The sequence below is a fragment of the Anomaloglossus baeobatrachus genome, chromosome 2 (genome assembly GCF_048569485.1).
Source record: "Anomaloglossus baeobatrachus isolate aAnoBae1 chromosome 2, aAnoBae1.hap1, whole genome shotgun sequence".
In the NCBI taxonomy this organism is placed as follows: Eukaryota; Metazoa; Chordata; class Amphibia; order Anura; family Aromobatidae; genus Anomaloglossus; species Anomaloglossus baeobatrachus.
In genome coordinates, this window is record NC_134354.1 from 739,942,960 (window position 1) to 739,958,836 (window position 15,877).

A 15,877-nucleotide genomic window follows, 5' to 3' on the forward strand; every position below is an offset into this window, starting at 1 on the left:
ATACAATTATCAAGAATTTACAATAAATCCATTCCAGTTTGTCAGTTGGAATAATCCTCATTGAGTAATTTTGGGAGTTCCTATGTGATTTCCAACACTTTCTGTCACCTGCAGTTTTTGCTCACAGATGAACAGTATTTCTTTTGGTTGACAATGCCCCATTATTGTTCGTGACCCTGCCAGATTGCTGCTACATTCTGACTGGGGATTTCAGTGCCCTGGTTTGGGGTTAGAGGATATCCAGTAAATGGACTCTTATTGATCGGCAAGTTATGAACTATTCCATGGATAGGGGGCAACTTTCCAAGTTGGGACAACCTTTGTTATATTCAGTTTTTCTTTTTCGCTCCTAATTGGGAGACCCAGACAATTGGGTGTATAGCTACTGCCTCCGGAGGCCGCACAAAGTACTACACTTAAAAGTGTAAGGCCCCTCCCCTTCTGGCTATACACCCCCCCGTGGGAGCACGGGTCCCTCAGTTTTTGCTTTGTGCGAAGGAGGTCAGACACGCACGCATAGCTCCACTATTTAGTCAGCAGCAGCTGCTGACTATGTCGGATGGAAGAAAAGAGGGCCTATACAGGGCCCCCAGCATGCTCCCTTCTCACCCCACTTTCTGTCGGTGGTGCTTGTTAAGGTTGAGGTACCCATTGCGGGTACGGAGGCTGGAGCCCACATGCTGATTCCTTCCCCATCCCCATTAGGGCTCTGGGCGAAGTGGGATTTTACCGGTCTCCAGGCACTGAGACCGTGCTCCATCCACAGCCCCTGGAGAAGCCGCTGGATATGGAGCTGAGTATCGTCAGGGACATGGCCCTGCTCCGTCAAGGTACTCTGTGTCCCCGTGCATACGCGCGCACACCGCAGCATTGCTGGGTGTGTTAGTGCGCCGGGGACAACAGCGCTGCTGCGCTTGTGCCATTTCCTCACTTCAGCTTAGCTGAGTGGGTAGACTCAGGGAGAACGGTCGCGCCGGCCGCTGGGACTGCGACGCGGCTGGGACTTGTGGTGCGCCGGGGACTTCCGCGCTGACCGTGCATATATCACGGCCGCGCTTATTACTACAGTCCCCAGCTTTTGCGGCCTAGTTCGTTCGTTCCCGCCTCCGCACCTGCCAGTCAGGAGGAGGGCGGGACGCTGTACAGAGCATCAGCGCTGAGGGCTGGAGTCTTTTTTACATACTCCAGCCCTCACACCAGGCACAGTAGGACGCAGTTTCCCGCTTTGTTTGTGGCACGCCCACGGTCCGCCCCTCTTCACTGAACGCCGGCAGCCATTCCTGCCTGCACGCTGAGCTGCAGAGGGGAGACGGGGAGACCCAGACACGGGATTCTACGGCCTCATACCCGCTGTTCAGCGGGCGGTAAGCAGCCCTCAAGGGCTCACCCCCACTTGTGCCGTTTGTATACTGAGTATTTTGTGTTTGCAAATACTTTGTACTGTACGGTCGCTGGTGATTCTCGGCTATATACCCTCCTAGATTACATGGAGGCAACAGCATGTCGTCCGCAAAACGCAAGGGTGCTAAAGGCACAGACATAATATGCTGCCTGTACCGCATGTGGGGCTGCTCTACCGGCAGGTTCCACTGACCCCCATTGTGTGCAGTGCTCGGCCCCTGTGCAACTTGCACAGCCGGGGCCTCTGCTGGACGTGACCCAGAGTGTACCACCTGTGAATGCTGTCCAGGTGACAGGAACGGAGTTTGCAGCTTTTGCTGACAGATTGTCTATGACCATGTCAAAGATTCTTGAAACATTGCAGTCTAGACCAGTAACTCAGACCATGGACACTGTGGCATCATTGCTCCCTGGTCCCCCTCAGCTGGAACACTTCCAAGCTCCGGGGGTGTCACATGCACCCCAGGGTGACGATTCTGACTCAGACAACAGTCCCAGACAACCTAAGCGGGCTCGTTATGAGGGGCCCTCAACTTCGTCTCACTGGTCAGGATCCCAGCGGGACGAATCTATGGGTGATGAGGCGGATGTAACTGATCAAGATTCTGATCCTGGGACCACTCTCAATCTGGATACACCGGATGGTGACGCCATAGTGAATGATCTTATAGCGTCCATCAATAGGATGTTAGATATTTCCCCGCCAGCTCTTCCTGCGGAGGAGGCAGCTTCACAGCAGGAGAAATTCCATTTCAGATATCCCAAGCGTAAATTAAGCACTTTTCTGGACCACTCTGACTTTAGAGAGGCAATCCAGAAACACCACGCTTATCCTGAGAAGCGGTTTTCTAAACGGCTTAAAGATACACGCTATCCTTTTCCCCCTGAAGTGGTCAAGGGTTGGACCCAGTGTCCCAAGGTGGACCCTCCAATCTCCAGGCTTGCAGCTAGATCTTTAGTTGCAGTAGAAGATGGAGCGGCACTTAAAGATGCCACTGACAGGCAGATGGAGCTCTGGCTGAAATCCATCTATGAAGCTATTGGAGCGTCGTTGGCGCCAGCTTTTGCAGGCGTATGGGCACTCCAAGCCATTTCAGCTGGGCTTATACAAGTCGACTCGGTCACACGTACATCTGCCCCGCAGGTGGCACCATTGACCTCTCAAATGTCTGCATTCGCGTCTTACGCGATTAATGCTGTCCTGGACTCTACGAGCCGTACGGCGGGGGCGTCAGCCAACTCCGTGGTTTTGCGCAGAGCCCTGTGGTTGAGAGAATGGAAGGCAGATTCTGCTTCCAAGAAGTGCTTAACCAGTTTGCCTTTTTCTCGCGACCGATTGTTTGGGGAGCGTTTGGATGAAATCATTAAACACTCCAAGGGTAAGGACTCATCCTTACCTCAACACAGACAAAACAAGCCCCAACAAAGGAGGGGTCAGTCTGGTTTTCGGTCCTTTCGAGGCTCAGGCAGGTCCCAATTCTCCTCGTCTAAAAGGACTCAAAAGGATCAGAGAGGCTCAGATTCTTGGCGGACTCAGTCACGCCCAAAAAAGACAGCAGGAAGAACCGTTACCAAGACTGCTTCCTCAAGACTTTAAGCCTCCTCTCTCCGCATCCTCGGTCGGTGGCAGGCTCTCCCGCTTTGGCGACATTTGGCTGTCACAGGTCAAAGACCGTTGGGTGAAGGACATTCTGTCTCACGGGTACAGGATAGAGTTCAGCTCTCGTCCTCCAACTCGTTTCTTCAGAACTTCCCCACCGCCCGACCGAGCCGATGCTCTGCTGCAGGCGGTGGCCGCTCTAAAGGCGGAAGGAGTGGTGACTTCCGTTCCTCTTCAGGAACAAGGTCACGGTTTTTACTCCAATCTGTTTGTGGTGCCAAAGAAGGACGGGTCCTTTCGGCCCGTCCTGGATCTAAAGTTGCTCAACAAACACGTAAAAACCAGGAGGTTCCGGATGGAATCTCTACGCTCCGTCATAGCCTCAATGTCTCAAGGAGATTTCTTAGCATCAATAGACATCAAAGATGCTTATCTTCACGTGCCGATTGCGCCAGAGCATCAGCGTTTTCTACGCTTCGTTATAGAAAGCGAACACCTGCAGTTCGTAGCGTTACCTTTCGGGCTGGCAACAGCCCCTCGGGTCTTCACCAAGGTCATGGCAGCAGTAGTAGCTGTCCTGCACTCGCAGGGTCACTCCGTGATCCCGTATTTGGACGATCTACTTATAAAGGCACCCTCTCAAGAGGCATGCCAACACAGTCTGGACGTGGCACTGAAGACTCTCCAGAGTTTCGGGTGGATTATCAACTTTTCAAAGTCAAATCTAACCCCGACCCAATCACTAACATATCTTGGCATGGAGTTTCATACTCTCTCAGCGATAGTGAAGCTTCCACTGGACAAGCAGTGCTCTCTGCAGACAGGGGTGCAATCTCTCCTGCAGAACCAGTCCCACTCCTTGAGGCGCCTCATGCATTTCCTAGGGAAGATGGTGGCAGCAATGGAAGCAGTCCCTTTCGCGCAGTTTCATCTGCGCCCTCTACAATGGGACATTCTCCGCCAATGGGACGGGAAGTCGACGTCCCTCGACAGGGATGTCTCCCTCTCTCAGGCAGCCAAGGACTCTCTCCGATGGTGGCTTCTTCCCACCTCATTGTCAAAAGGAAAGTCGTTCCTACCCCCATCCTGGGCGGTGGTCACGACAGATGCGAGCCTATCAGGGTGGGGAGCAGTGTTTCTTCACCACAGGGCTCAGGGTACGTGGACTCAGAGAGAGTCCACCCTTCAGATCAATGTTCTGGAAATCAGAGCAGTCTATCTTGCTCTGCGAGCCTTCCAACAGTGGCTGGAGGGCAAGCAGATCCGGATTCAGTCGGACAATTCCACAGCGGTGGCGTACATCAACCACCAAGGGGGAACACGCAGTCGGCAAGCCTTTCAAGAAGTCCGGCGGATTCTGACGTGGGTGGAAAACACAGCATCCACCATATCCGCAGTTCACATCCCAGGCGTGGAAAACTGGGAAGCAGACTTTCTCAGTCGCCAGGGCATGGACGCAGGGGAATGGTCCCTTCACCCGGACGTGTTTCAGGAGATCTGTCGCCGCTGGGGGATGCCGGACGTCGACCTGATGGCGTCACGGCACAACAACAAGGTCCCGGTTTTCATGGCACGGTCTCACGATCACCGAGCTCTGGCGGCAGACGCCTTAGTTCAGGATTGGTCGCAGTTCCGACTACCTTATGTGTTTCCACCTCTGGCATTGTTGCCCAGAGTGCTCCGCAAAATCAGGTCCGACTGCCGTTGCGCCATTCTCGTCGCTCCAGACTGGCCAAGGAGGTCGTGGTACCCGGATCTGTGGCATCTTACGGTAGGACAACCGTGGGCGCTACCAGGCCGTCCAGACTTGCTGTCTCAAGGGCCGTTTTTCCATCTGAATTCTGCGGCCCTGAACCTGACTGTGTGGCCATTGAGTCCTGGATCCTAGGGACCTCAGGTTTATGTCATGATGTTGTTGCCACCATGAGACAGGCTAGGAAACCATCCTCCGCCAAGATCTACCACAGAACGTGGAAGATATTCTTATCTTGGTGCTCCGCTCAGGGAGTTTCTCCCTGGCCATTTGCATTGCCTATTTTTCTTTCCTTCCTGCAGTCTGGGTTGGAAAAAGGTTTGTCGCTTAGCTCCCTTAAAGGACAAGTCTCTGCGCTATCCGTATTCTTTCAGAAGCGCCTGGCGCGACTTCCTAAGGTACGCACGTTCCTGCAAGGGGTTTGTCATATCGTTCCCCCTTACAAGCGGCCATTGGAACCCTGGGATCTGAACAAGGTTCTAATTGCTCTCCAGAAGCCACCTTTCGAGCCTATGAAGGAGATTTCCTTTTCTCGGCTTTCACAGAAAGTGGCTTTTCTGGTGGCGGTCACGTCTCTTCGGAGAGTGTCAGAGCTGGCGGCGTTATCTTGCAAATCTCCCTTCCTGGTGTTTCACCAAGACAAGGTAGTACTGCGTCCAATTCCAGAGTTTCTTCCCAAGGTGGTATCTTCCTTTCATCTCAATCAGGATATCACTTTACCATCTTTGTGTCCGCATCCAGTTCACCAATTGAAAAGGGTTTGCATCTGTTGGACCTGGTGAGAGCACTCAGGATCTACATTTCCCGCACGGCGCCTCTGCGCCGTTCGGATGCACTCTTTATCCTGGTCGCTGGTCAGCATAAAGGGTCGCAAGCTTCCAAATCCACCCTTGCGCGGTGGATCAAGGAACCAATTCTTCACGCCTACCGTTCTGCTGGGCTTCCGACTCCTTCTGGACTGAAGGCCCATTCTACCAGAGCCGTGGGTGCGTCCTGGGCATTACGGCATCAGGCTACGGCTCAGCAGGTGTGCCAGGCGGCTACCTGGTCGAGTCTGCACACTTTTACCAAGCATTATCAGGTGCATACCTACGCTTCGGCGGATGCCAGCCTAGGTAGACAAGTCCTGCAGGCGGCGGTGGCCCACCTGTAAGAAAGGGCTGCCTGACAGCCCGATCACGAGGTATTCTTTTACCCACCCAGGGACTGCTTTTGGACGTCCCAATTGTCTGGGTCTCCCAATTAGGAGCGAAAAAGAAGGGAATTTTGTTTACTTACCGTAAATTCCTTTTCTTCTAGCTCCAATTGGGAGACCCAGCACCCGCCCTGTTTTTTCTTAGGGTATTTGTTTTTCGGGTGCACATGTTGTTCATGTTGATAAGTTACGTTCTCCGATATTGTTTATCGGATTGAATTTGTTTTTGAAACAGTTATTGGCTTTCCTCCTTCTTGCTTTTGCACTAAAACTGAGGGACCCGTGCTCCCACGGGGGGGTGTATAGCCAGAAGGGGAGGGGCCTTACACTTTTAAGTGTAGTACTTTGTGCGGCCTCCGGAGGCAGTAGCTATACACCCAATTGTCTGGGTCTCCCAATTGGAGCTAGAAGAAAAGGAATTTACGGTAAGTAAACAAAATTCCCTTCATTTCTATGTAAAAAGTCAACTCACTGCTCAAATGTTCAGGCCTTTGAGCGTCTTTTAACCATTTTTGAGTGAATGCAAACTCGCTCATCGGTGACATGGGGGTCCATTCTCAAAAATCGTTACTGCACCAGTAACGAAGTTGTTCCTCGTTCCTGCGGCAGCACACATCGCTCCGTGTGACACCGCAGGAACGAGGAAGCTCACCTTACCTGCCTCCCGGCCACTATGCGGAAGGAAGGAGGTGGGTGGGATGTTACGTCCCGCTCATCTCCGCCCCTTCGCTTCTATTGGGCGGTGGTTCAGTGACGCAGCTGTGACGTCGCTGTGACACTGAACGAACCGCCCCTTTAGAAAGGAGGCGATTCGCCGATCACAGCGACGTCGCCGGGCAGGTAAGTAGTGTGACGGGTCTGGGGAATGTTGTGCGGCACGGGCAGCGATTTGCCCATGTTGCACAACAGATGGGGGCGGGTACCCACACTAGCGATATCTGTACCGATATCGCAGCGTGTAAAGCGGCTTTTACTTTGGAAACACTCGGCAGTTGGGCGGTATGTTGGGTGTGAATACTATTGAATGCTCTTCCTAGTAAACTTGAATAAGCCCCCGGGTTGCCAGATTTGTGTCATGCTAGAGGTGCGCAGTATTTGGCCCCCGGTGACATGATGCGCCGTAGAACAACTTTGGCCCGCGAGAGCCTTCTCTCGTTTCATTTTCCAGGATCTGATGGATTTGACTACCCTAATAGTCAATGGCTCCCTGTGCCCTCAACTTAGGGGCGTCCTCCGAGTTGTGTATTTTTTTTTTTCTTTTAACACCTTTACTCCTGGGTGTGATTTTATATATTTAGAACCCCCCCTCTCATTTTTGTGCGTCTGTTTTCCGCTCTCTTCCAAGAGTCGTTACCGTTATCCTTAACCTGCCAGAATAGCTGTATGAGGGCGTGTAGAAAATGGGAAAGAAAAAATAGGTATCCAAAGGATAGGTGATGACTTGCAGATTGCACTGCTGGAGAGCGGTTTCCTCCTTGTTACAAAAGGACGTGGCAAATAGGACCCCCGACCGCCGCTCCATTCGTTACCTATGGGACCCTGGAAAAAGCCAAATGCAGCGCTGGGCAGCCCCATAGTGAATGGCTGAGCGCAGGTATCACATCCGCCCTGTCCTGTTCAGGTATATTGTAGATCGGTCTGTGCGTACAAAGCAACGCAAAGTCCTTTTTTTTTTTTTTTTTTAATAGACACCTTTCATTGCCAGAAACAGGTATAAAAGTGCCACATTGCCTTGTGGCCGGCCGCTGCCGGGAACGGTGCATTAGCCGCATGCCATTTTGCAGGTTAAGATTTCTTCTTCCAAACACCATGTTATTATTTTTTCTTCTGTTTCTAAATCCCTTTTCACACGCAGTGCATATCGATGTCGCGGTGCTTGAAGATCTAAAATGAAATTTTCTACTTCTTATCTGGGTTTATGCTCCGCTAAAGGATCACTAGACCTAAAGTGCAGGCGGCTCATCTGTAAGAGCCACCGGGAATATCCGAGACCATCAGATCTACTAACCCGGGCACACAGACCATCGACCTCACCGGGCACACAGACCATCGACCTCACCGGGCACACAGACCATCGACCTCACCGGGCACACAGACCATCGACCTCACCGGGCACACAGACCATCGACCTCACCGGGCACACAGACCATCGACCTCACCCCGGGCACACAGACCATCGACCTCACCCCGGGCACACAGACCATCGACCTCACCCCGGGCACACAGACCATCGACCTCACCCCGGGCACACAGACCATCGACCTCACCCCGGGCACACAGACCATCGACCTCACCCCGGGCACACAGACCATCGACCTCACCCCGGGCACACAGACCATCGACCTCACCCCGGGCACACAGACCATCGACCTCACCCCGGGCACACAGACCATCGACCTCACCCCGGGCACACAGACCATCGACCTCACCCCGGGCACACAGACCATCGACCTCACCCCGGGCACACAGACCATCGACCTCACCCCGGGCACACAGACCATCGACCTCACCCCGGGCACACAGACCATCGACCTCACCCCGGGCACACAGACCATCGACCTCACCCCGGGCACACAGACCATCGACCTCACCCCGGGCACACAGACCATCGACCTCACCCCGGGCACACAGACCATCGACCTCACCCCGGGCACACAGACCATCGACCTCACCCCGGGCACACAGACCATCGACCTCACCCCGGGCACACAGACCATCGACCTCACCCCGGGCACACAGACCATCGACCTCACCGGGCACGGTGTCGCTGTGTCGCGATGTTGGGCAAGGTTGGGTATCACTGTGTCGGACAAGGGGGGGGGGGTCGCTATGTCGGGGAGATCAGGGTATATATGGGGTATATATACAGTACATGTGCGTATGTATGTATATACTGTATGTACATGTATATAATATATATGTATGTATATATACGTTTGTGTATGTGTAATGTAATTTTTTTTAAAAAAAAAAAATCTATGTATAAATAATTAATTTTTCAGCCCCAGCAGGTCTGCCACATATTTCTTGATATTCGCTATATCATTCCCTCGCGTCTCTTACACACGGTGCGTCACATTTGGATGGACCTGCTATTCTCTGAATCTTCGCCCGGTCACGGCAGTGTGGGGAGGTGTAGCGCCGGCTCCGGACCGTTTATTGAGAATCGTCTGATTTTTGGTGCCTTGTTACAAGTTTAACCTTGTCTCTTTGTTTGCAATGTTCTTCCATAAAGTTCTCTGTCTGTACACGGGCTTAAGCTCTGAGTAAATGATCAGTATCTCTAAACTCCGCCAGCGCATATTCTGGTGCCGGCCCGGGAATATGCAGGAAAAGGTCATTTTGTTTCTGGAGACTCAGACTTGCATAAATATCACGTCACGTAGCTTCAGATAATTCCTGTGCGGAGGTTCTGCTGAGCTGAATGTTCTCTGGTAAATATTGTCGGATGCCAGCGGCTCTTATAATTTATATACAGTATATATATTTTTTGTATTAATTAAAGGGAAATCAACACTTATATTCTTCTAGAAATTGGTTTTGATGAAACCTCAACCTGAATAATGTTAGACTACTGGTGACATTTCTGCCTTTCAGGAAAATGCATTGTTTCAGCCATAAGGTTTACCGCAGAGGTGCAGTTTATTATCAGTATGGTGCTCCTAAGAAAGACCTAAGTGGTATATATAGTTCTGCTGAACCTGCGTCCGTGCATGTGCCTGGCCTGCGTCCGTGCATGTGCCTGGCCTGCGTCCGTGCATGTGCCTGGCCTGCGTCCGTGCATGTGCCTGGCCTGCGTCCGTGCATGTGCCTGGCCTGCGTCCGTGCATGTGCCTGGCCTGCGTCCGTGCATGTGCCTGGCCTGCATCCGTGCATGTGCCTGGCCTGCGTCCGTGCATGTGCCTGGCCTGCGTCCGTGTCCATGCCCTTTAATTTCTTGCATGTTGATGGGGGCCCTAGTCGTGAGACCCCACCGATTGCTTGACAGTCTCCCGTGAAGTGCCCATCCAATGCTACAAGAGCGCACAGGAGTGCATGGATTCAATAGACAGCAATTCTTGTGGTCTGCAACTTGCCACTTACTCGTTTTGCGTGGATCCTTCATCTTCATCAGTGTTCTGCCAGCACTTTAAGAGCTGGAGCTTCCTTTTTCCCTTTCTTTGTCCAGTTTACTGTTTTCGTGCCCTGAATGGAAAGTGCTCTTCACTAGCGGAAGATGGAGGAAGACTCGCCAACCGTTCCTGTAATCCGTCTCTGCTGCTAGATGTGAATTACACTTAACTGTGTACTGCATGATACAAGATAGCTGCCGCGTTTAATGATTTGGCACTCTTAAGGCCCCGTCACACTAAGCAACATCGCTAGCAACATCGCTGCTAACGAACAACTTTTGTGACGTTGCTAGCGATGTTGCTGTGTGTGACATCCAGCAACAACCCGGCCCCTGCTGTGAGGTCGTTGGTTGTTGCTGAATGTCCTGGGCCATTTTTTAGTTGTTGCTGTCCTGCTGTGAAGCACAGATCGCTGTGTGTGACAGCGATAGAGCAACAACTAAATGTGCAGGCAGCAGGAGCCGGCTTCTGCGGAGGCTGGTAACCACAGTAAACATCAGGTAACCAAGAAGCCCTGTCCTTGGTTACCCGATATTTACCTTTGATACCAGCCTCCGCCGCTCTCACTGCCTGTGCTGCCGGCTCCTGCTCTGTGCACATGTAGCTGCAGCACACATCGGGTAATTAACCCCATGTGTGCTGTAAGTAGGAGAGCAGGGAGCCAGTGCTCAGTGTGCGCTGCTCCCTGCTCTGTGCACATTTAGCTGCAGCACACATCGGGTAATTAACCCGATGTGTGCTGTAGCTAGGAGAGCAGGGAGCCAGCGCTCAGTGTTCGCTGCTCCCTGCTCTCTGCACGTGTAGCTCCGTGCGGTGGTAACCAAGGTAAATATCGGGTTGGTTACCCGATATTTACCTTAGTTACCAAGCGCAGCATCTTCCACGCGGCGCTGGGGGCTGGTCACTGGTTGCTGGTGAGCTCACCAGCAACTCGTGTAGCCACGCTCCAGCGATCCCTGCCAGGTCAGGTTGCTGGTGGGATCGCTGGAGCGTCACAGTGTGACAGCTCACCAGCAACCTCCTAGCAACTTACCAGCGATCCCTATCGCTGGTAAAATAAAAAAAATTCTTCCATAAAGGACTGATCTGCTCCGCCAGCATTGTTTGTGTCCACCACCAGTTCCTTGGTGACTTCTTCCAGCAGGGCACAGCATGTGACTGCTGCAGCCAATCAGTGGCCCTTCTTGTCTTCAGCCTTTACATTCCGCCAGAGAATCTCTTTGGGTTTGGACGGAATGTGAGGGCTGCAGCCAATCAGCCGCTGCGGCTTGCCAGTCATGTGATATTTCCTACTGGAGAGGCAGCAAGGAGACCGGTGGGGACTCAGGCGGGGGTGTACTGTCATGGTGCAGTCCGGTAAGTGACTGTCTTTTTATTTTACACCTCCATTGGCCTCAAGGTAATATAAAATGAAGGTCTTATCTATCCATTTCCGGCGCAGTCCGCCATCACTCATAGAGCAGCTGACTCCAGGGTAGGTGGGCGCGTTCTGCTGCCCGTTTTTACCCTTTTTGTGTAATGTTCTTCTACCTGACTCCAGGTGTGATGTCTGCAGTTCACCGTGAAGACAGATGCAGCCGTCACTCACATCTCTCTGCTGTCACGGGTAGAGTGAAGGTCAGAAACGTCTTGAGACCTTCCACCGCTCCCGGGTACTTTAGGCCCCATCTTGGCGGCGTGTTTAAGCCCCCGGGAAAGCATTTCTGTCATGTTTGAACTGGAAACCTTCACGTCTTTATATATGTTTTTTTGTTTTTCTTTTAAAAAATATTCTTTAAGAATGGCCCATGTTGTGCTCTTTACTGATATTTCCTGCCTTAAAGGAACTCTGAAATGTAAACCGCTGGCATCTTATGGAAGTGCGGCGTATAATGCCACTTATGTCACAGCTCAAGTTTCCTAGACATAGAACTGTCAGATACATCAGGAATTGTTAGAACAAGCGTTACTGTCGGGAATAACGAGGACGCTACAGTCAACATCTCCCCATCTCTAAGGGCTGCTAATGCTGGCAGCGTGGGGGGCTTGAGAAGGGGGGGCAGTGCTGCCGTCAGCTAGGTAGCCAAGGGAAGGGGGGCAGTGCTGCTGCCAGGCGGGTATCCAAGGGAAGGAGGGCAGTGCTGCTGCCAGGGTGGGTATCCAAGGGAAGGAGGGCAGTGCTGCTGCCAGGTGGGTATCCAAGGGAAGGAGGGCAGTGCTGCTGCCAGGTGGGTATCCAAGGGAAGGAGGGCAGTGCTGCTGCCAGGTGGGTATCCAAGGGAAGGAGGGCAGTGCTGCTGTCAGGTGGGTAGCTGAGGGAAGGGGGGCAGTGCTGCTGTCAGGTGGGTAGCTGAGGGAAGGGGGGCAGTGCTGCTGCCAGGTGGGTATCCAAGGGAAGGAGGGCAGTGCTGCTGCCAGGTGGGTATCCAAGGGAAGGGGGGCAGTGCTGCTGTCAGGTGGGTAGCTGAGGGAAGCGGGGCAAAGCTGCTGTCAGGTGGGTATCCGAGGGAAGGGGGGCAGTGCTGTTGTCAGGTGGGTATCCGAGGGAAAGGGGGCAGTGCTGCTGCCAGCTGGGTAGCTGAGGGAAGGGGGGCAGTGCTGCTGCCAGCTGGGTAGCTGAGGGAAGGGGGGCAGTGCTGCTGTCAATGGCTATCCAAGGGAAGAGGAGCAAATGCTGCTGCCAGATGTGTGTGAGGGAAGGGGGTCTGTGTGTATGTCTGGGAAGGTGGAGGGTGCTGCTACAAGCTGAGTAGGCTGGGAAAGGAGGACAGTGCTGCTGTCAGTGAGGCTATGTGCGCACGTGTGCGCTCTGCACCGCACCGAAAATGTGCGCTTCAGAGCGCAGCTGAAAAGCTGCATTCTGAAGCGCATGGTGCCGGCAGATTCGTGCGCTCTGCATGCTGCCTCTCCCTATAGACAGCATGCAGGACGCACGGAAGAAGTGACAGGTCACTTCTTAGAATGCAGCGATTCGGCAAGCAGCCGAATTGCTGCGTTCTAACATGCCACGTGCGCACGGCTCCTGCACAATCTCCATAGATTGTACAGGGGACGCAGGACGCATGCAGCTACGCTGCGGTGCAGAACGCAGCGTAACTGCATGTAATACGCACACGTGCGCACATACCCTGAAGTTACACTGCCTTAAGCCATAGTCTGTCATCATGAACCAATCAGGCCCCCCATTGCCATGTCCTGTCCTGCTTCTGGATGATGGGGGAAACCTTTGTTCCTCTCTGTAGGGGATTTGAGCTTCCAGGTTCCCTGACCTCCTCCTCTACAATGGAGATAGGAGGGAGTGGGACCCAGCCATTATATTGCAGACTGGAAGTCTTGTAGTCACGTGCTCAGTTTGTTGATGGAGGAAGGGACCTGGCACCTATAGACCCAATTTATTATCTTCAGACAACTTCAGTGAAGGTGTGACTCCGAGATGACTTGTCTGTTCTGCCACTAGGAGTCTATGGAGTGTCCTCTGTTGTGACAAGTTCCTTTTGATCTCCATAGAAAGCACTTGCAAGAGGTCCTTTTGTGACTGGGCGTTTCTCACTATAGGTGATCCTATGTAATTTGGCCATAGGCAGTGCAGCAGGGGCCAGGAATTTCCATGAAATTAGCTGGGGGGACACGAATATTCCAAAACTGATTGTAAAGCTTTGGGGCCAGGCAGTGCATGGTCGGTGTGAGGAGCGGCCTGCCTGGAGATATTCCACATTATTTACAATACCCATTTGTGGCTGCGGCAACCCAAGGGAGTTTAAGCCAAGGATGAGAAAACATTATGACCTTACTAGGGATGATCGAATACCACAAATATTCGGCTTCCCGAATATTCGCCCAATAGGTCGTTGCTATTCGACTAATCACGAATATCCGATGCGCAATGTAAGTCTATGGGAAACCCGAATGACAACTATTCGGGCTTCCCATAGACTTACATTGCGCTTGGAATATTCGCATAGCAGGACCTATTCGGATATTTGCGAAGCCGAATATTTGTGGTATTCGATCATCCCTAGTCCTTACCCTTCAATCCTACAGCTTCATTATAAAATATGGAAGATTGTGCCAATGACAAAAGGCCCAGTCAGGAGGAGCCATGAATTGTTGGCTGGGTCTACCTGTACATAACAATTGACCTGTTGAGGTCAATGTTTGGTACTGACTGAGGGAGGAAGACCATAGCTCAGTCAGGCCCTTCATTAGCATCCTGTCCTGCAGCTGGTGGGTGGGGATCTATGCTTTTGTTCTTCTCTGCAGGGGTCTTGCCACTCTTCAGATTGGTCGGAGATTGGACTTCATTGTTCTAAGCATCTGCCTGGGTTATTTGTTTTGGTAACGGATTATTGGGTGGGACCCCTGGATTTGTTCCATGTTGTTGTTGCCTTATTACGAATTTTAGGGGATTCGGTAAATGTTCTGTGAATTATCTAGGAGCCACAATAATGTTTGTTCACCAATCCACCATCCCTACGCACTCAGTACCACCTCATCACATCTGGCATTTCTATGGCGGAGTGTTGTGCTGCCCTATACTGTGCTGCTGAGGGTTATGGAGTGCATTACTTGGTGTTACTAGGTGGGTTCTGCTTCGCAGTGTTTGTTTGTTGAGGCACTGCCTTCAGCTTGACTTTGCTGGTGCAGCTTTGTGAGCGAAATACACTCCCTTCTATGTCATCAAAACTCCAAATTTAGTAAGATTTGTTTTACGAGCGTTCGGGAAATCATTACAGCACACGCGCTTTGTGGTGTATTAAAAATTTCTGCTTTATTACATCATGTGACCAGTTTATGTAGTATCCCAAACAAAGTAATAACTCCTCAGAACTATTCACTTATAAGAGCCGCAGAGGTGTGTATAGAAATGTGAAACTTTCCCCGCTCATCAGTGTGATTTGTTTTACGAGCGCTTTGGAAATCATTACAGCACACGCTTTGTGGTGTACTGAAAGTTTCTGCTTTTACATCATGTGACCAGCTTATATAGTATCCCAAACAAATAACTCCTCAGAAATATTCACCAATAAGAGCCGCAGAGGTGTGTATAGAAATGTGAAACTTCCCCACTCATCGGTGTGATTTGTCTTACGAGCGCTTTGGAAATCATTACAGCACACACGCTTTGTGGTGTACTTGAAGTGTCTGCTTTATTACATCATTTGACCAGTATATATAGTATCCCACACAAAGAAATAACTCCTCAGAACTATTCAGCAATAAGAGCCGCAGGGGTGTGTATAGAAATGTGAAACCTTCCCACTCATCAGTGTTAGCTGAGCCCTATGACATCAATCAGTTATAAGACAAGATGGTTTCTATAAGAACAAAATGGATTGTATTCTCTCACAGCTGTGTAGAGGAGGTGTGAGAAGTGGGGCACTGGAGCGACCCATGAGCAGTGCTGTGTCTTTCGGCAGGGTCTGTTCAGTGCTCTAGTCGTGTTTTGCATCCGTTATATCTTGGCAGCCGGGCAGAGCGTCCAAGTGCATTGGGGATTCGGTGGAGACGTCTTACACAGACAGGCAGCATTTAAATCCCAATCTTGTCATTTGACAAAGGGCAACCCTAGTGCGCGGTGTAAAATAATAGTTATCCTGTATTCATGTGAGAATTATCTGTCCTGATGAAGAGCGTGCAGCACACTGACGATTATCTTGTCCCGGCGTACGCTCGGAGTGCATTGTGATAGCAGAGTACGAGCAGCAGGTAACGACCACTATATTTATTGTATTGTCGTGAATACAAAGTCTGTGCTTAGCTGCCCTTCTAACATAAGAGCCGATGCCACCAGAGCCCTTGACGGAAGCTCTCGGAGAATATCTGCTCTGAAATCTGAA

General features: G+C 51.6%; 1 protein-coding gene across 1 annotated transcript in view; it reads left to right on the top strand.

Annotated features, from left to right (window-relative positions):
• Positions 1-15,877, top strand: part of DDX10 (DEAD-box helicase 10) — a 349,483-nt gene that overhangs the window by 139,794 nt on the left and 193,812 nt on the right. The gene's annotated exons all lie outside the window — the stretch shown is intronic.